At 40.4% G+C, this 20,317-nt stretch overlaps 1 protein-coding gene across 1 annotated transcript in view; it reads right to left on the bottom strand.

Annotated features, from left to right (window-relative positions):
* Positions 1-20,317, bottom strand: part of LOC307124501 (globoside alpha-1,3-N-acetylgalactosaminyltransferase 1-like) — a 120,643-nt gene that overhangs the window by 37,769 nt on the left and 62,557 nt on the right. The window lies entirely within an intron of this gene.

Raw genomic sequence — 20,317 nt, 5'->3', positions numbered from 1 at the left:
TTTTTTATAATTAGTATTTATTATTGATTTTTATACATCACTGATACATTGTGGTCATCATCAAGTCCACATCCCACTTGACCTCATAATCTATATCCTTTAGTGATGATGCATAATGAAAACAACTGAAAAAGATAAGACAACAGAGAAAAAAAAGAAAAAAGAGAAAAAAAAAGGAAAAAAAGAATAATAATAATAATAAATAAATAAATAAATTAAAAATAATAAAAAATAAATTAAAAAAAACTAGTGATAAGAAAACACATGGATCACATGTACAATTTTAAATAGGCACCAAATTCTCAATTAGTAGCAATATATTGCACATATTTCCCCCATTTCGCCAGATATTTTTACGTCCTGTCATTTATGTTGAAAGACAATTTTTCAAATGATGTCACCTTTGCCAACTCAGTGATCCATTCCTGGAAAGAAGGCTCTCCTGGTTTCTTCCAGTTTCTCATTAATATTTCTTTACCAATCATTATACTGGTCTGAATGAAGTCCGCTGCATTACAGTTCATTGTCATTTGTGGATCATTCAGAACATACAACCTCGGACAAAACTCCAAACTCGTTGGGTAATGTTTTCAATACGGTCATGAATCTTTAGCCAATAATTCTGAATCATAGGACATTCCCATAGTAGATGAAGCAACATTTCCAGCAATCTGCATTATTCTTCAGCTTCAGCCTATAAACAAACGTGTCGGGGTCCAGTAAAAGCGGTTAAGAATCTTGAATTGTATTAATCTGATTCTAATGTCTCTTGAGAGCCTCTTAATGTTTTCACAAATGCAATCCCATTCTGTATGTGTAACATCAATATTCAGATCTGCCGACCACGTTAACATTGTTGCGTAAGATACAGTAACTGTCTGCTGAAATAACATTTCATAAAAAATGGCAGCCTCTTGCCCCAACCCCATAATTTTCGTAGTCTGAAAGAGAAGGTTTGAGTGCTGAGGTTCTATCCCTTTCCCTATGACAGAAATTAACAGATGGCGCATTTGTAAATATTTCCAGAAATTATTTCTGGGCAGGTTGTATTCATCAGCCAACCTTTCAAATGGCTTTATATTATTTCTATCATATAGGTTTGCTAGTGTAATGATACCCTTTTCTTCCCAGTCTTTCCATAGTAGAGGATGTTTATTAATATGTAACTTTGGGTTATTCCAGATACAAGATCCAGAATTAAGGTAAACATTGAAATTGAAAGCTTTAGAGAACTTCTTCCATATATTAAAGAGATTGGATATGATGGGGTGAGACTTTAATTTAGATGGTATATTACTAGTTAAGGCATTTGTGGGAGTAAGTGGGGAGAGAAAGTTCCGCTCTATCTCAAACCAGGGAGGAGCTCTCTCAGGTGGTAGTGTCCACTGAGCTATATGTCTCAGGCAGAAGGCATAATGATGCAGAGATAATCTAGGGAGGCCCATGCCACCCTTACTAATTGACACCTGAAGCCTTTCTAATTTTATCCTTGCCCGTTTACCGTTCTATAGATATTTTTTACAGATTTGGTCGAACCTTTTGAAATACTTTTGAGATATTGCAATAGGGAGACATTGAAGCAGATAATTCAACCTCGGAATGCAATTCATCTTGAGAACATTGATCTTCCCCCATAATTATAAGAATAGTGGGGACCATCTGTCTGTATCTAATGAAATTTTATTAAATAATGGGTCCAAATTTTTTTCGATTATTTTGTCAATTTGGTGAGGGAAGAGAATGCCAAGATATTTTATGCCTTCAGTAGGCCTTTGGAACAGCCCCACCTGAAATAAATGTTTTGGGCAGTATGGTGTCAATGGAAGGGCCTCTGATTCCGACCAGTTGACTTTATATCCTGATAATTTTGAAAACGACTCTATAATGTCCAGTAGTGCTGGGACAGATCTAGCTGGATCCGAAGTAAGCCATAAAATATCATCCGCATATAAAAGCAGTTTATGTGTAGATTAATTAATTTTAACTCCCTGAATATTCTGGTTCTTGCGAATAGCTGCCGCTAAAGGCTCAAGTGCCAGACAAAAAAGCCCAGGCAACAATGCGGAGCCCTGCCGAGTGCCCCATAAAGCGTGAAGTACGAGGAAATCAGGCCATTTGTTCTCACTGCAGCCTGTGGGTTTTTATAGAGAATTTCTATCCATCTAAGAAATGTTTGGCCAAATCCAAAGGTTTTGAGTGTGTGGAACATGTACCTCCATTCCAACCTATCAAACGCTTTTTCAGCGTCTAGAGAGATAGCTGCTGTTGGATCATTGGAGTCCCGTACTGACCACATGATATTTATAAGACGTCTCACATTATCCGAAGAGTTTCTCTGTCTAATAAAACCCACTTGATCAGGATGGATAAGTGACCCAAGTGTTTTTTCCAGTCTATTCGCAAGTATTTTAGATAACAGTCTACAATCAAAGGATATTAAGCTTATTGGGCGATAGCTTTTACAGTCCATCGGATCCTTTTCTTTTTTAAGTATAAGTGTAATAATTGCTTAATTTAAGGAGGGAGGTAGTTTGCCAATTTCGAATGCTTCTACCAGCAAATTTTCAAATAATGGTAATAGGTCTTCAGCATAACATTTAAAAAATTCAGCTGTATACCTCTCTTGGCCGGGAGATTTACCTGATGGTAGGGCCTTAATGGTATCAAGTATCTCCTGTGAACTAATAGGTGAATCTAGGTCTTCCTGTTGTGACACACTCAGCTTTGGGAGATTTAATTCATTAAGAAATGAAATGATCTCTTCATCTGTGGCAGTATTTTCAGATGTATAAAGATTTATGTAAAATTTCTTGAATGCATCATTTATTTCTTTAGGTTTAGTTGTCTGGTTCCCCTCCCCTGTCATAATTGCTGCTATCGTAGATTTGGATTCTTTCTGTACCTCACCAGAAATTTCCCTGCTTTATCCCCCGATTCAAAACTAGTCTGCTTAGCCCTAAACAAAAGATATTCGTTTTTTTGGATAATATTATATTATATTCATATTTAAGTTGGGTCAATTCTTTTAAATTATATTCAGATATTCTCCTTTTTGATTTAGCTTCAATGTTCTTAATTCTTCTTTCTAGATATGTGAGTTTAGCCGCATTGACTTTCTTCTTATGTGAGGAGTATTGAATAATGAATCCCCTTAGAAAGGCCTTCATGGCCTCCCAAGCCACTGTAGCAGAGGGAGCTGTGGGGACATTAGTCTCCATATATAGCCTAATCTGCATTCGGAGATCTTCCTTAAATCCTACATCCTTTAATAAAGATGAATTAAAACGCCACATCTGTGATCTTTCTATTTCCTGGTATGGGGTTATTTGTAATCTAACCATAGCATTATCCGTTAACAGAATACTATCAATTATACAAAATAATGTGGCAGGCAGCAAGGAGCTAGAAATTAGAAAAAAGTCTATTCTTGAATATACTTTATGAGCTCCTGAGTAAAAAGTATAGTCTCTGGCCGTTGGGTGATTCAACCTCCACACATCTGTAAGACCCATAGATGAGCAAATTTTTTTAACCAGCAAAACAGAGTTAGGCGCTCTACTTAGCGTTGTTTTACTTCTATCAAGGATTTGATCTAAGACAATATTGAAGTCTCCTCCCAAAATTATGGGATATTGACCGATAGCATGTAACTTATTTTCTATGTCTATGAAAAATGTAGGGTGTTCGACATCGGGTGCATATATATTAGCCAATATTGGAGTATGTCCCTGTATCTCTGCTAGTATTATAATTATTCTACCTTCCTCACCTTTAACCTCCCTCCTGAGTTTGAACTGTAAACCTTTGTTAATTAATATGGCCACTCCTCGACTTTTAGATGATCCAGCACTAAAGGACACGTGTCCTACCCAATCCCTACATAATTTAACTGATTCCTGGGGACAAAAAAAATGTGTTTCCTGCAGGAATACTACATCCTGTTTTTTATTTTTCAGGTGTCCCAGTATTTTCTTCCTTTTAATTGGGCAACCCAAACCATTCACATTCCAGGTTGAATAGCATAATGTTCTCCCACTACTACTCATAATTACATTCTATATATTTTACTATGTAATAAATGGCCATTCTATTAAAATATAAGATCCATGGTGCGATGTAAATTGTACATATTGGCAGAAAAGAAAAGAAAGGGAAAAAAAGAAGAAAAAAACAAAACAAAACAAAAAAAAAACCTTATTGCTATCAATAAACAGCTGACTGTGAACCAGTCTGACAATAGCAAACGTTATAACCAGGAACATGGTTAAAATAAAACAAACCAAAATGCCTCTTATAGGTCCATGACTTATGGAACAAGGGCAGCTCAAAAGCCCACTGCCCTGAGTAACTCGCAAATTAGGCTTCAGATATTAAATTGAAGAGAACATAGGAATTTCTTTACCCAAATGGTATTTATCGGCAACACAGGCCCCAGTTATAGAAATTATAACCTCAAATGACCGTTTCCAGAGAGTTTATAACGCAAAGAGCTGGTGATTTAAAGTACTTTGACCCAACCTAAAACCGAGATAGGTAATTATAAGTCAGTATCACAAGCTCCCCATCTAACATACCAATACTTTTCGTATAGATGGTCTTAAGGGTTCCATAACCTAATCAGAACGCGTCCGATCGCATAGCCCGTTGAAAATGTGGCCGAAAGACGTTCCTTTCAACGTCTCTCAATACTCCATTGCTTTTTCTGGATCGTCAAACACCCGTGGGCTCTGTCCACTGACGAAAATCTTCAGACGTGCAGGAAGCATACCAAATTTGATCTTACGCTCGTGGAGTGCTTTCTTGCATTGTGAAAACGCTTTTCGCTGTCTTTGCGTCTCCCTCGAGTAATCCGGTAAATCATAACTTGTTTTCCATTCCATGTCAAGCGTTTCTTTTCCCGTGCTGCTTCCAGGATAGCTTGACAGTCTTTGTATCGTAGCAAACGCGCCACAATCGTTCGACCACGAGTTTTGTCCCCCACCTCCGACCTCGTCCCGATCCTGTGAGCGCAGTCCATCTCGATTCCCATCGGGGTTGGATCAATGCCAAGTGTCGCTGATATGAGCTCATTCAGGAACGCAGTAACATTACTCTTCTCAGCACCCTCCGGTATCCCAACGAATCTGAGATTGTTATGACGGGATCTATCTTCAGCTGCGGCCAACCTGTCTGTCAGTAGTTGTATATCCTCTTTAGTAGCTGCGGTCGGTCTTGCATTGATGTTGGATTGCTCATCCTCTAGCTGGCTCACGCGGTCTTCCAATTCCGTAATGCGTGAAACAAGAGAGGAAAGCTCATTTAGGCGTTATTAAGGTGACTGAGAGAGGACATGATCAATTTACCTAGTTTTGTTATAGCCACGGCATATGTGAGACTGTGTGGTGGCCACAGATTTTACTATGTGGGAATATAATACCAACAATAAAGGTCACTCTTGAAAGCCCCAATCACCTCTGATGTATTCAGTAAAAATTACTATGGAATTGGCGAGTGAAATGTCTGGCCACTCCCTGGACATCCGGGTATAAAGGGAGCCAGCGTGCTTCACTCATTCATGTTTGTGCCAAAGTGCTGAGACAGCATCATGACCAACTCAGGGAAGGTTTGAGACACAACTTCTCCATTCTCTCCATTAGGGAACGAGGGTTACAAAAGTAACCGAGATGTTTCCTTTCTGTTAGTCACTTTTCAATGTTGTATCAAAATAGCGGCACTAGGTGTCCCTATACTAAACACCACAACTACTGAGCTGCATTACGAGCTCTAGAAGTGCAGCTGCAGGAAAGCCTAGTGTAGCAAGAAGTTCACTTCACCTCCAACTTCAAAGGCTCAAATGGATCTCTCTGAAGGGCCTGTAAGACCACCAAGATATCTCAAAAGGGGAAGGCACAGTCTCATATGGTTTAACCCTCTGAACCCTGAGCTGTTTTCTGGACCCTGGATGTGTTTTGACATGCCCTGACATTTGAGTTTTTTTTCTGTTACTTGTATCATTTTCATGGCTAAAGTCTGATTACACTGTATTCAGCACAAACTCTGCTACAATAATATGTGAGCAGCATGTATGTAAAAGTTTGTAGTTTTGAGAAAATTACGTTTATGCGTGATTTGTGAAAAAAAGTCAATAAAGCCATGAAACCCATACTGAATATTTGTTCACAAGACTTTTGATAACTGGATCACGTAGGCTAGGATTTTTGCTTCAAGATGATGTAAAAATTATTCTGGCCACTCACATAAAACAATATACTGATTTAAAATTTGTAAGATGTTTTGTGTCAGGAAGGCTCATGCGGGGAGGGCGTGAATCATTGTGAATATTTATGTATTTTTCACCTGAGAAAGACAAAGACCCCTCCCCTAATCCTAATGGCCCTATACCAGCTGAATGATTGTGAGGGAACTACAACAAAGAATCTGAAAAGATTAAAAGAATGGCTTTTTGAATTGTTTGCATTTATTTACAACGCAACATAACAAAGGACAGAAAGTGGGACAAAAATAAGGGATAATCCTGGTTATTTATAAGGGACACTCAAAATGTTTGTACTGTACCACACTGTGTATGTCATTTCAGTGTCTGCAGTTAAGTGTGTGTATAAAAGGCTCTCAGTGTAACGACACTGCTCTGAGACAGAAGATTGAGAATCCTAATGCAGCTTTATTGAAAGGGTAATCCACAATCGTAGTCAAGAGTTCAGGCAAGGTCAAAACACAGGCAGGCAGTCCAAACAAACAAACACAACAAGGCAGGGAACACAGGCAAAAGAGTAATCCAAGAACAGACAGGTAATCTAAAAACTGACAGACAAGAAACCAGGGAGAACACTCAGAATTGCAGTTGTTACACTAAACAAGACTTCGCAAAGAATGAAGGGTGAGGTAAATGGGGTAATGAGACACAGGTGTAAACAATGAGTGATGATGAGTCTGAGCAAAGGATTATGGGTAATGTAGTCTTTGATGGAATGACAGTCCGGGATGGAGTGCCCTCTGGTGCTGATCAGGGGCACTCACACTGGTGAATCGTTAGACTCAGATATAAACACATTTGTTTTTCTCAACTTATTAATGCACAATTTATTCCTAAAAAGAATTTTAACATAATAGAAATGAATGTCAATTGTTACACTCAAACCAACTAAAGCTTTTGTAGCATTATACAATACCGTTCAAAAGTTTAGGGTCAGAATTTGTTTTAAATTTTTAAGGAATCATTTTATTCAGCAAGAATGCTTGTCAAAAATTACAAACGTTTTTTTTATTTCAGATAATGCTGTTTTTTTTTACATTCTATTCATCAAAGAATCCTGAATTTTTTTTACATAACTGTTTTCAACATGGATTTCTCATTACAGTATCACTGTGAATATCATAATGATTTGTTTGCAATGTAATCTACAAATGCATACACAAACAGATGTTCCTGCCACGTCTGCCGTTGCTAAGCTTTTTATTTATTTAGCAAAACAGCTCATAGACGCGGCTGGCAAAAACGAGCACGTCGCACCGCATGAGCATGACGACGGCGTTGCTCTCTATTTGAGCGCATTTCTACATTTAAAATAACAAATTTGAGCGTGCAAAAGACGCAACATATGTGAACGGCTTAGTCAGTGGTTACATCAGCGTAGCAGTCAATAAACGGGACAGTCATGAACGGGACATTTAGGCCCAATAAACGGGACGTCCCGGCTAATACGGGACAGTTGGCAACCCTACTTTTATATAATTCTGTGTTTAATATTATAGAGCATAAAAACATCCCCATGTCGTACATGTATCTTTATTTAGCATTGAAAGGTTGCCTTACCTATTTCATATTACAACATGTTTCTGTTAATTTCACACATTTTAGTCTGGCAATAATTCAACTAGTAGCCTACAATGTGAAGTTTATGCATCAATAACGCTAATATAAGTTCGAAGAAATGTTTACCCTAAACATTCTCAAAAATCCTGTTCTGTTTCTGGGGTGAATCCAACGTAAACTCAGCGTGTCTTCCAAGCTCGATGAAAATGATGAAGCTGATGCTTTGTTTTGAGGTGATGGGGGTGTTTACAGGTTTGTGTTCCTTCCTCGTGGACGATTTGCAAGTGAATCGCTTTGCGCGCGCGTGGGTGTGGTAAAATTAAAGATAATGAGGCTCCGCAGGAGGAACTGTACCCCTCGCTGTTTTCATATGGATTACATGAACAGATAATATTTGTTTTTTATATAAATTACTTCATTTAAAGGAACACTCCACTTTTTTTGAAAATTGGCTCATTTTACAAGTACCCTAGAGTTAAATAGTTGAGTTTTACCGTTTTTGAATCCATTCAGCCGATCTTTGTATCTGGCGGTAGCACTTTAAGCATAGCTTAGCATACATCATTGATTCTGATCAGTCCATTAGCATCTCATTCAAAAAATGACCAAAGACACTTTCAATATTTTTCCTATTTAAAACTTGACTCTTCTACAGTTACATTGTGTGCTAAGACCAACTGAAAATGAAAAGTTGCGATTTTCTACACCTATATGGCTAGAAACTACTTTCTCATTCCTGCGTAATAGTTGCTGATCATTGCGGCCGTATCATGGCTGCAGCGACGCAATGATTCGTTGGTATTCTGTGAAACATGGTGGTAGTAAACACCTTCGACTTACTATCACAGCCCTTTACAACACACAGAACCATGGCTAATCACACAGGTAAATCCACAACACAATTTGTTGGCTGCAAGCCTGAAACTTTCTCTGCAACTACACGAACTTAGTGCCGGTCACATTGAAAGTTACCTAGCTGGGGGCTACTTTCAGGCGCTGTGTAATATCATTGCGCTGCTGCAGCCATGGTACGGCCGCGAAGATCCGCGACTATTACGCAGGAATGAGCCTATTTTAAAAAAAAGGAGTGGAGTGTTCCTTTAAAAGTAGACATTCCAAGCTTTATAAAGAGATATGCCGTGTCTGTGCGGCAAGTATTCTTTGAGTTCTGAGGTCATTTTCAGACGCATTTTAGAATGGACATCACAGATAGACGGGAGAACGCGCATCCTGTTTGTTTTCTTTATTTAGCAAAAAGCACAACATTTAATTTTTATTTTGAGTGTACACAAATAGACACTTTAAGCTTTGTAAAGACATATCGTTCATGTCTGTGAGGCCAAAAATGATGGAGTATTTAAAGCTGTTTTACACGGTCATGATGAAAAATCAAGCAAAACGTGCGGGCGCGTTTCTCGGGTCCAGAGGGTTAACCTTGGTGCACCTCTTTCCTAAGACCTAATGACAAGGCTGTGCTTTCCTACCAATCTGCCATCCACTGTTTGCTGTTCGCTGCTATCGTACAGCAACGTACACCTTCAGGGTACAGGCAGAATGGCACCTCTCCAGGCCCTCTTTGAGGAAGGAAAGCACTGACACAATACCACATCTCTGTGGGACTTCCTCGCTGGAAGAATATCAAGAACTTAATAGGTGTCACTTCAAAGCAGCCACCTCACTGAGGAGGCTCTAGCACTGAGAGATTGTGTCTATAACCACTGGTGATAGCCCTCTGAATTCCTCGTCCCATCCCAAGGTCTGGGTGCAGCTGATCCTTCCTCAGGGGGATGCACCAGTGAAGGTCAGTGTGAGCTCTGAGAATAAGATTTGGTTGGACCAATAAGGCACAACAAACAAGACCTGTTCTACATCCACCCTAATCTTGCACAGTGTGTGTGCAATGAGTCTCACTGGGGGAAATGTGTACTTGTGCAGGCCCCTGGGCCAGCTGTGTGCCACTGTGTCCATGCCGAGTGGAGCCTCGGACAGGAAATACCACAGAGGACAATGGGAGGATTTTTGAGAGGCGAACAGGTCTACTCCTAGCATCAACTTCAAACATCAACTCTGGACCATCTGGGGATGGAGTCTCCATTCTCCTTGGAGCGTAACCTGTCGCAAGAGTAAGTCCACTGTGTAATTAAGGTCGCCCAGAATGTGAGTGGCTCGCAGAGACTTCAGTCACTGCTGTCTCCAAAGGGGGAGATGGCGGGCTAGTTGTGACATGCGACAAGAGTGGATCCTGCCCTGGTGGTTGATATCACTGTCACTGTGTTGTCCATCCAGACCAACACATGCTTGTCCTACATCAAAGGTTGAAGTTCACACCTTGTGTGTGTGATTGACCCAGGGAAAGAGGAAATTACCTGGTGGCATCTGGCCACAGGAAATAAATATTCTCCTCTCTCCCTCCACTGGGAGTGAGGCTTGTCCCCAAACCTAGGGCGATTGGGTCAGCAGCCTCTCCTCCTCGGGTGTCCAAAGGTAGAAATTGACCTGCGCTGAGGCAAGATATGCTTTATTGCCTCAATCTGCTTCTTAACTATTGAGAATTGCAGTGCAAAATCTTCAATAGTATCGTGGAATAGGCCACTGTGACGAGGTTGCGAGTGAGAGACGTGGGAGGATCGAGCGAGGTCGGTGCGCGTGATTGAGAATGAGCTTCACCTGCGAGGCACACCAGTCTCGAGTCCTCTCATGAGGGAGCATTGAGGCATATAAGGACGAGTGACACTGGTGAAGGACGAGAGAGGACCAGGCCTGGACTTTACGTTGTTTTGTTCGTATGGGAAGAAGGAGGTAGGAACCCGCAAATGTTCAACAACTTTTTTATCAAATAATAAACACAAACTGAGACTAAAAGCGGCAGCCCCTCATGGACGACTGCCACGCACACACACATAACAAAACATAAACAAAACACAACGTAAAGTCCAGGCCTGGTCCTCTCTCGTCCTTCACCAGTGTCACTCGTCCTTATATGCCTCCGTGCTCCCTTATGTGAGGACTCGAGACATGTGCCTCGCAGGTGACGCTCATTCTCAATCACACGCACCAATCTCACTCGCTCCTCCCACATCTCTCGCTCGTCAACCTCGCCACAGCCACTTTTAGAGAAAGAGTTTTTACTTAGTATCTTGCATCCCCATCAGTTTAAGCCATAGGGGGCACTCTTGGACCAATAATGTGAACAACGCCCAATCCAGAGCCATGTCCTTCGTAGCTCGGAGGTCATAATTGGTCACCATGTGCAGTTCCTTCATCTTCTCTGGTTTAGGACCACCCTCATGCATGTGAGGACAGAGGAGCTGGTGTATCATGTTCTGGCAGAGAAAAGTGCCTTCAATGATTTTGCCATCATGCACTTCCGGGAAGAAAAGAACTTGGGCAGGGCGCCATGCTCCGACCACAAAAAACAATCATCGAGCTGCAAGCGCTAGGGACAGAGCGATAAAAGCATGGCTTTAAACTCAGCATCCACCTCAGACAAAGCCACCACAATCCACAGTGTAATGCACTTTTAGAGGAAATTTGCTCTTTTAAAGGAAATTTGCTCTTTTAAAGGAAATTGTCTCTTTTGAGATTGTCTCTGAAGCACCCTAACTATCTATCTGTGCTGATAGTTAGGGTGAGAGAGACTGGTGGGAGAGACTAATGATGTGTGCTGTATGGTACAGCGGCAAGATGGAGGTGAATGGACCTGCTTCTCTGAAGTAGGGATGCTGCTGGACCCAAGATGAGGAACCAGGGTCTAAGCCACATTGAAAGGGTACGAAGCCTGCAACGCGTAACCCTTACCATAAACAGGTAAGGCCTGTGCCCTTACCTTTATTTGCCTCTGGGAATGTTTTTTTTTTTTTTTGGATGAAATCCCCTGACTTTGACCACAATTGAAATTGTCTCATGTACAAAAGGTCCACAGGCATCACTATGGATGCAGCTGCCATAAAACCTAGAATTCTTTGAAATGTAATTTCCTGACCGAGCATGATATTGTTTAGAGTGTTTAAGACACATATGGGTGACAGCTGTGGCCGCATGGTGATTGAGTCCTATACAACCCCTAAATACTTTGTACTCTAGGCAGGAGAGATAAAGTTTTTATTTGCATTGAGTCTCAACTCCAGAGATACAAGATGAGCGAGGACAACATCCCTGTGTCGAAGCTCAGGCTCTTGAGACTGGGCCAGGATCAGCCAGTCGTCTAAGTAATTCAAAATGCAGATGCCCTGGAGTCGCAGCGGAGTCAGAGCTAGGGTTGCCACCCATCCCGTGAAATACGGAATCGTCCCGTATTTACAGGCAAAATGACGATTTGTCCCGTATTTATAGGTCCACACATAGTTCAATAAACACATAAGGGTTTATTGTGGGTTTACGCAGTGGGGAGAATACTAATAGCAAAGTACAGAAGCTCATTTGCGCGTGATTGCGTTTTTAGCAGCTTGGTTGCCATAGCGATGGAGTCTCGAGAACATGCGCTGTAAACGTGCACGTTTTTTAAAAACATGTTGAGCTCGAATCCACCGTTTGAACGCAAGAGGATATCCAGATATAGGGCTGAATAGAAAATAGGTATCAGTGGGTCCGTCCAGTAACTCATGATGAACCTCAGGCGAACTGCACACTTTGCAGAGAAGCATTTCAGTGGCTCAGACTGTCTGGCTTAAAGCAGCATGGGGTGACAGACACATCCGTGCTTCTAGAGGTAGGCCTATTGTTTTTTTTAATGGATAATATATTCCATACATTATCAGAGCTTGGCAGACAGAATTATTGTATTTTTTAGACATTAGACAGGTTAATTAATAGATTATAGCCTAATTAATGTTATTATTAATTTATCATTTTGCTAGGCTATATTAATCATACATAATAAATAATCCTGTCATATAAAGTTTATGTGCTTTCCATATTGCCTCACATTCACCCATTCATACACCGATGGCAGTGTCAGCTATGCAAGGCGCCATCCAGCACGTCGGGAGCAGCTGGGGATTAGGTGTCTTGCTCATGGACATCTCGACATTTGGTCAGGTGGAACCAGGGATAGAACCACCAACCTTCCGGTTAGTAGACAACCTACACGAACCACTGAGCCACTGCCGCCCATATAGTCATAAATTAAGTAAAAGCGGGACCAACACACACATTATATTTATTTTATATAATTTGTTATTGGCAACTGTTACAGAAACATTTTTGCAATAAATATTCTGATTTAAGCTTATTTTTTAGGCAGGGATACATAGACCAGAAAGGGGGGGGGGGGGGTAGTCATACATTCAACATTTATGGCCATCAGCTGCTAGAATGTGAATTCAAAGTCCATTTAGTCTCAAACAAGCTTACGCAAGATATAACATCAGTTCAGTGACTGTGTTGTTCTAGTATGCTCAATACCACACATTAACTGCAGTGAGTAGTGAGGTCAAGAGCACAGGAAGCTAAAAATGCATTTGTCTTTCTGTGTAAATGCATAAAATAGGACATGCTGTCTGAATGTTTGTGGTTTTGTGGGGGGCAATCAGTCCCCCCTGAGCACTTGGTGCCTTACGCGGAGCGTGTGATGCGCATGTAGGGAGTGGCGGCACTGGGGGCAATGATGATCATTCGGTGTCGGCACATCTTCATTTGATGTTACTTTTCAAACTGACAGGTTTGTCTTTTTGTGTGTTCCTGGTAGATATAAGCAAGTTCATCCACTCATGCCCCAACTAGAAAACCTGGTTTATAATCTTTACAGGAAAATAGCATTGTGTAATAATTCTCCCTTCTTCCTTTAGTTTTCTATAATTAAAAAAAAATCACGATATATTAACATTCAGTGTTCTTTTTTGCAAACATACTTTGCAGACATTCTTTACAACTTAGAAGTACTTACTCTGCTCAGTTAATTTGATTTGACATTATGGCTAAGGCAAATTGTCTTTAAAAGTAATAACCAAACAGTTAGGCTATTTGACGTTCGCTGAAGTCTGGGTTTATCTTAAACTGCCGCTTCAGTGCAGGAGCAAGAGTTGTGTGACAATGAGCACGATCTCATGAGACTATACAATAGGCTTGTATACTAATAATTCATTAATAAGGACTGTTTTCTTGTACAAAATTAAATATTTTAAGTTAAATTCACAGTGTAAGACAAGAGGCTAACAATTTCAAGATCAATATTTTCGTAGCCTGCCTCACACGGTAATTCACAGACTAACACGTCGCATATCTAGCATAGACTACAATATTTAAAATAGCATATATGCATTAGTTATATTCTTACTTTAATTTACAGAACAATCCCTGTAGTGCAAAGTTTTTAGGTTAACTACTAGGATTAGTGCGTGTCGCTCGTGCAAGACTCGCAACGGGGGGCGGCACTCCATCATCGGCACAACCCTAGTGGTAGTAATCAAAGTATTCAGAATACGTTACTCAGATTGAGTAACGTAACGGATTATGTTACAAATTACATTTTTGGCCATGTATTCTGTATTTTTGAAAGTATCCTTCCCAACACTGTTGTCGGGCATCAGATGTACGTCTGCATGTGAGTTTTATTGCTACCACTGTTGGATTACTCTGTGAATTATTAAACTATTACTCTCCTTCTTCTTCATCTGTCTTTTGTTATCTCCAAACAACCTCTTAACATTAGTAATTTTTCTCATTGATATTAATGTTTAAAACAGTTGTGCTGCTTAATATTTTTGTGGAAACCGTGATTTCCAGGATTCTTTGATAAATAGAAAGTTAAAAAGATCAGCATTTATTTGAAATATTTTGTACATGTAACATTAGGCTATGTGTGCATGTGTGTCTTTATTAGTCATCCTACCTGATTGATAATTTGTTTATTAAAATTGCATAGCTTGCCATTGACCATTGTCATTTCAGCATGATGCAATCGCATGCACTTTCGACAGGGATAGTGGATTGTTGTGCGGCTATAATTTTGTGATTTGATGGTATGAGTTGTTGTGTTCAGGAAATTAAACCATGGTAACAGCAGAATGTGGTTTAATCAGTCTTTCCACCATTATCAGACAGAGTTCTGCCTCAACCATGAAATGGAAGGTATAATTGTTAAAGGTCTTATAGTAGCTAAAGGTCTCCGGTTCAATCCCAACAAGGATCAATATCAACACTCATGCAATGCAGAATACATTTAGCCCAGGGTTGCTCCTGAGAGACTATCCTTGCCCTTTGCACACCAATGGCAGTGCCAAATGGATTCTAAACAGCATTTTTTGTTGATTGTGGAGCAGCATTAGTAGAATCCATTGTGGCGCTCTAGCAAACAAAAATGTAAGGCATAGGGAAATGTGCAGACATTTGTACAGAAATTACACCTGTTTGACATCTGTGGAAATCAAACTTATTTTATTTCAGCTAGTTGATAAAGCAACATTTTTCATTTAGTTTAACTTGATGTACTAAATAGCTACTATTAATACAAAATAAATAGACGTTTACAAAAAATAATAAAAATTAAACCTGCAAGCAGCGATGAAAGGGCCCTCGCACCCGGGACCACCGCCAACCGGCGGCCTCAGGAAAACAGCAAATAGTGAGCAAGATGCATTTAAGCGGGTAAATATAGGAGAAATACAGCAAAGTCATTTTGATGTACCACACTTTCTTCTGCCAGCAGGTGGCGCTTTGACTATAACTGAATATTGGCATGAAATTGTCTTCAGGCCAGGACTATGTGAAATTTGGGGCAGATCAAACATTGTGTGGCGAAACAACGAACTTTGTGAGGCCGCCCACGGACACGCCCTTCAGGGAAAACTCAAGATCTTCACAATGTAACATCGCAAAGGCCTTTAGATTAGACTGTGCAAATATGATGAGGATCTGATTAAATCTCTAGGCGAAGTTGATTAAAGTACAATGTCTGGAAATGGCAAAATTTGCAACAATTTTGCAAAGAAAATTCACAATATCTTACTTAAATAAGCCATAAATATGATGTTGTTTTGGTTAAATCTCAATGAGTAGTTAATCACAATGTAAAACAAGGCATTTCCTGTTGCCCACAGGTGGCGCTATGACTGTAACTGAATATTGACATGTAGATGTCTTCAGGCCAGGACTCTAATAAAACATGTGAAGTTTGGGGCAGATCGGAAATTGTATGTTCGAGTTGCAACAACTTCCTTTTTCATGGCGAAACATCGAACTTTGTGAGGCCGCCTCTGACACGCCCTTCAGGGAAAACTCAAGATCTTCACAATTTAACATCGCAAAGGCCTTTAGATTAGACTGTGCAAATATGATGTTGATCTGATTAAATCTCTAGGAGGAGTTTGTTAAAGTACAACGTCTGGAAATGGCAAAAACTGCAAAAATGTTGCAGAGAAAATTCTAAATATCTCACTTCCTGTTGGGTTTTCATATTTTGCACCCGGGTCTTTTTTGTAGGTATTGGGCTGTTACATGTGTCTACCGAATTTCATACGTGAAACGTAGCTCGAACGACGCTTAATTCAAATTTTGTAGGTGTCGCTATCAAGTCATTTTGCCACGCCTAATTCTGAAACCCATATCAGACGTAAATTTTCGCCATTTCTGATGCCTGTGCAAAGTTTCATGAGTTTGAGCGTGTTTAGGCCCTCAAAAATGCGATTCATGTGGGCGAAGAATAATAATAGGCTGAGCAATTCCAATAGGGTCCTCACACCATCGGTGCTCAGGCCCTAATAAAAACATTCACTGATTGTTTCTTTTTTATATAATATTTGTATAGGCCTATTATTATTAGGGCCCAAGCCCTGAAGCTTGCCCTGTTTTTCTAAGGACAATTTCGTTTTTTCGACTTCTCTGGCACTTTTGGGGCCCTTACCATGCTCGAAAACTCTTGAAACTTTGCACACACATCTGAATCTGCGGCCATACCAGCTGGTACTCGGGTGTGGCAGGGGGGCTCGACAGCACCCCCTTAAGTGGGGTCTTGATCTATATATCAAACACACTTGCATGTACATGTATGAAACTCTGTACACATATAGATCTCATCGGGCCGAACAACCTTTGTGTTCTATGTTATATGTCAGCCCAACAGGAAGTCAGCTATTATGGGTTGTTCGGAAAACGAATGCTCTGGAATTTGATATACTCCCCCAAGGCGATTCCCCCGATCAGTGCCAAACTCGGTCAGCATGAGGTCAAGACACTGAGGATGCTAAATTGCGAGCTGATTTTTGATATCTCGAACGGTTTGGCCATGGCGAAGAAACAAATTTATGGCGAGAAAAGGGAAACAGGAAGTATGTTATAACTTCAGCAAACGTTGACTGATTTGGATGAAACTTCAGCTGTGTGTTCGTTGTAAGAGGCCGATCACATGGGTGTCACTATTGTGAGTCAAAGTTATAGCGCCACCAACTGGCAGCAGGAAGTGTGTCATTTTCAAAATGCTTTGAAATCATCATCTTATTTTTACCCGATTTACTTCAAACTTCATCAGTATGATTTCAAAACATATCAGATGTAAACCTGGTAAGCACTTCTTGATATTGTAAATATTGTTGCCATGGCAACACATCAAACTATAATATTCTTTTTCAATGCTTTTGAGACTCTTACAATACTTTAAATTACATGAAACTCGACACACACATCAGACATGCTGTCCAGTAGATATGGGCAAAGACTCAAAAATGGAGGGGCTCAGTAGCACCATCTTTTGGCAAAAGTAGCGCCATCTTTTGACAAAAGTGGGGGGGTTCGTTTTATCTACAGTCACCAAACTCGGTATATATATTGATCCAACTTGTTCTCGACTTCCGTGTGTGCCTCCACGACGCATGCGCGAGAATATGACGCAGATCCAGCGTTCGGACATATGACCCAGAAGCGATTTGTTTACGAGCAGAGGAAGATGCGCGTGTCTAAGCTGTTGGATTCTACATTGATGGTGCTTTAGGTCTCGGCGTAGTGCTCAAAATGGGGCTTAAGTGTGTATTTCATGGATTCCCGAACGCCGGCGCTACGTCATATTCTCGCGCATGCGTCGTGGAGGCACACACGGAAGTCGAGAACAAGTTGGATAAAGGTGTTATTTTGATTTTTTTTTGCGCACAAAAACTATTGTCGTCGCATCATAAAATTATTGTAGAGCCACTGTGGTGAGATGGACTTTGTAACGATGTTTTAAGTGCCTTTTATGGATCTTGGAAGTGTCAATGTACTGAATGCCAATGGAGGCCTGTCTGAAGCCTTTCTCAGCCATCAGCTTTCAACTAAAATATCTTCATTTGTGTTCCGAATATGAATGGAGGTCTGACGGGTGTCCAACGACATGAGGGTGAGTAATTAATGACAGAATTTTCATTTTTGGGTGAACTAACCCTTTAATTATTGGTTATATTTTTATTAATTGTTATGTATATGTTTGCCCCTTCATTTTATGTATCTCTTTACCTAATTAATGTTCTGTATATTATGTTACTTAAATAATTTATTTTTAAGTATTGTAAATGCCTAATCATGCCAATAAAGTTTTGACTTTATGACTGTATTTATGTAGGCTTAGGCTACACCAGTATAGGGTACCGAAACCCGGGGCCATATATAACTGGTATGTACCGGACCGAATCAGAACGCAGATTTCGGTTCCTCCTTTCGGTGCCAAAATTCAAACGTGCTTTCGCGCTTTGGCTGGCACCGAGCCAGAGACAGACGCTCAGCGCTGGTCACATCACAACTCATGACAACTATTCCGTGTTTTCAACCACATCATGTTTATTTCAGGTTTCAGGCATTTAAATGCTCATAAGTAGGCTACTAGCAAAAAACACACACTGATGTCTATGAAAACGGCTATGACAATCCTTTCAGACGGTTATAATTTGACTAACGTTACGTGTTTTATTAACATCAGATACATGCACATTATATAGTAACTATATAGTTTACTCTATTCTTCTTCCAGTTCACTGGTCACTTACTTTACTGTATTTCGTGAGACGAGAATTAACTCAAGTGTTGTAAATCCGACAGATCCGATTCTGAGGCGCAAACTAACATGGCGTCGCCCATTGCGCTTTAAAGATCAACAAACACACATTCACTCAGACATTTGAACATCAGATAGTTTGTGACACAGTTAAGAAGTTTGTGAATATTTTGAATAAAAATAAAAAACGAAATAAACCCGATACAGCTGAGCTGTCAGCGCTATAGAGACAGAGCGTATTTAGGCCACGCCCACACTGGGGGGGGAAACAATCCCACGCTCTCCATTGACTTTGCATTGCGAGAGGCTGCCTCATTGTCATTTTGGACTTATAACAAAAAACAGAACAATGTCTGAAAGCTGATATGTGACAAGGTGTACAGCAAACAAGCTAAAAAAACACAGAAATAAGTTTTTATAAGCTGTCGACCCAAAAAAACGAGCGTTTAAGAAGATAAAAGTGGATACAGGCAATAGGGCTCGGGCGCTGCGTTGCATTCTGGGACGTGGCGGCCATGTTGTGGAGAAGCAGAGTTGGGAGAAAGAAAAACTATGTTAAAATCCCGAAAAGGATGTGGAATTTACCGGGATATGTTAAATAGGGAAGCCAGGGACCGGTATATGGACAAAATTGAAACTATTAACAGTTTGGATTCATATGAAATTTGCAGTTCACAAATGGATGGGTTCAGCAGCTGCAGATCATGAAGCCTATGTAACGTTAACCTTTTACCTTGAAGCATTCTGCATCGTTCTGTGTTCTCAGGTTGCACTACTTGCAAATAAACACTGAAAAATATCTGATTGTGTGACACTTCTTGCTTTTGCACATTATACGGTTATTGCGATTGTGTGACACTTCTTGCTTTTGCACATACGGTTATTGTGATTGCGTGACACTTCTTGCTTTTGCACATTATACTGATTTAAGTATATTTATTGTGAAGATTGTGGGTATGGATGCAACAGACACTTATGGCTGTATTTAATGCACATTTATTTCAGCACAACGCTAGGGCTCATGTTTGTCGGAATAAGTTACAACATACAGACACAATCTTATAGAGGAATGTCATGTCTTCGTCCTTGCTTGGCAACACCATGTGAATCGTTACTTTATCTGACAAAATAGTGTACTTGTTGCGGACGGTTCCAATCACCCTTTACACGTGAATTCGGAGGTGGGCATTTTTTCTTGTGCTCTCCACATCTCTTGCATCCAGCTGACAGCGTCCTTTTGTGAAAGCCGATGACTCTTTGTTACCCCGGATACTTGGTCTCCGTGGTTGCGCCTCCAAGCAGGAAAGCGGTGAAAAGTTAATCCATTTTCGACGCCAAATTAATCAAATTAAGACACACGACTGAGTGGGAGTACGTCTATAAACAGTGCGTAGTAGTCCGAGTAGAAGTAAAGGAGGCCATCAACATGGCCGCCACGCCAAGTAATGACGTCAGACGCCCGAGCCCTATACGAAGTGAAGCTTCAGCAGGAAGAATGGGTCAATTTTGGAATCCTGACATTCAGTATGCCTCAATATGTCTGTGTGCAG

The sequence above is a fragment of the Gobio gobio genome (genome assembly GCF_949357685.1).
Source record: "Gobio gobio genome assembly, chromosome: 4".
Classification (NCBI taxonomy): Eukaryota; Metazoa; Chordata; class Actinopteri; order Cypriniformes; family Gobionidae; genus Gobio; species Gobio gobio.
This window is presented reverse-complemented; position numbering and strand designations above follow the sequence as displayed.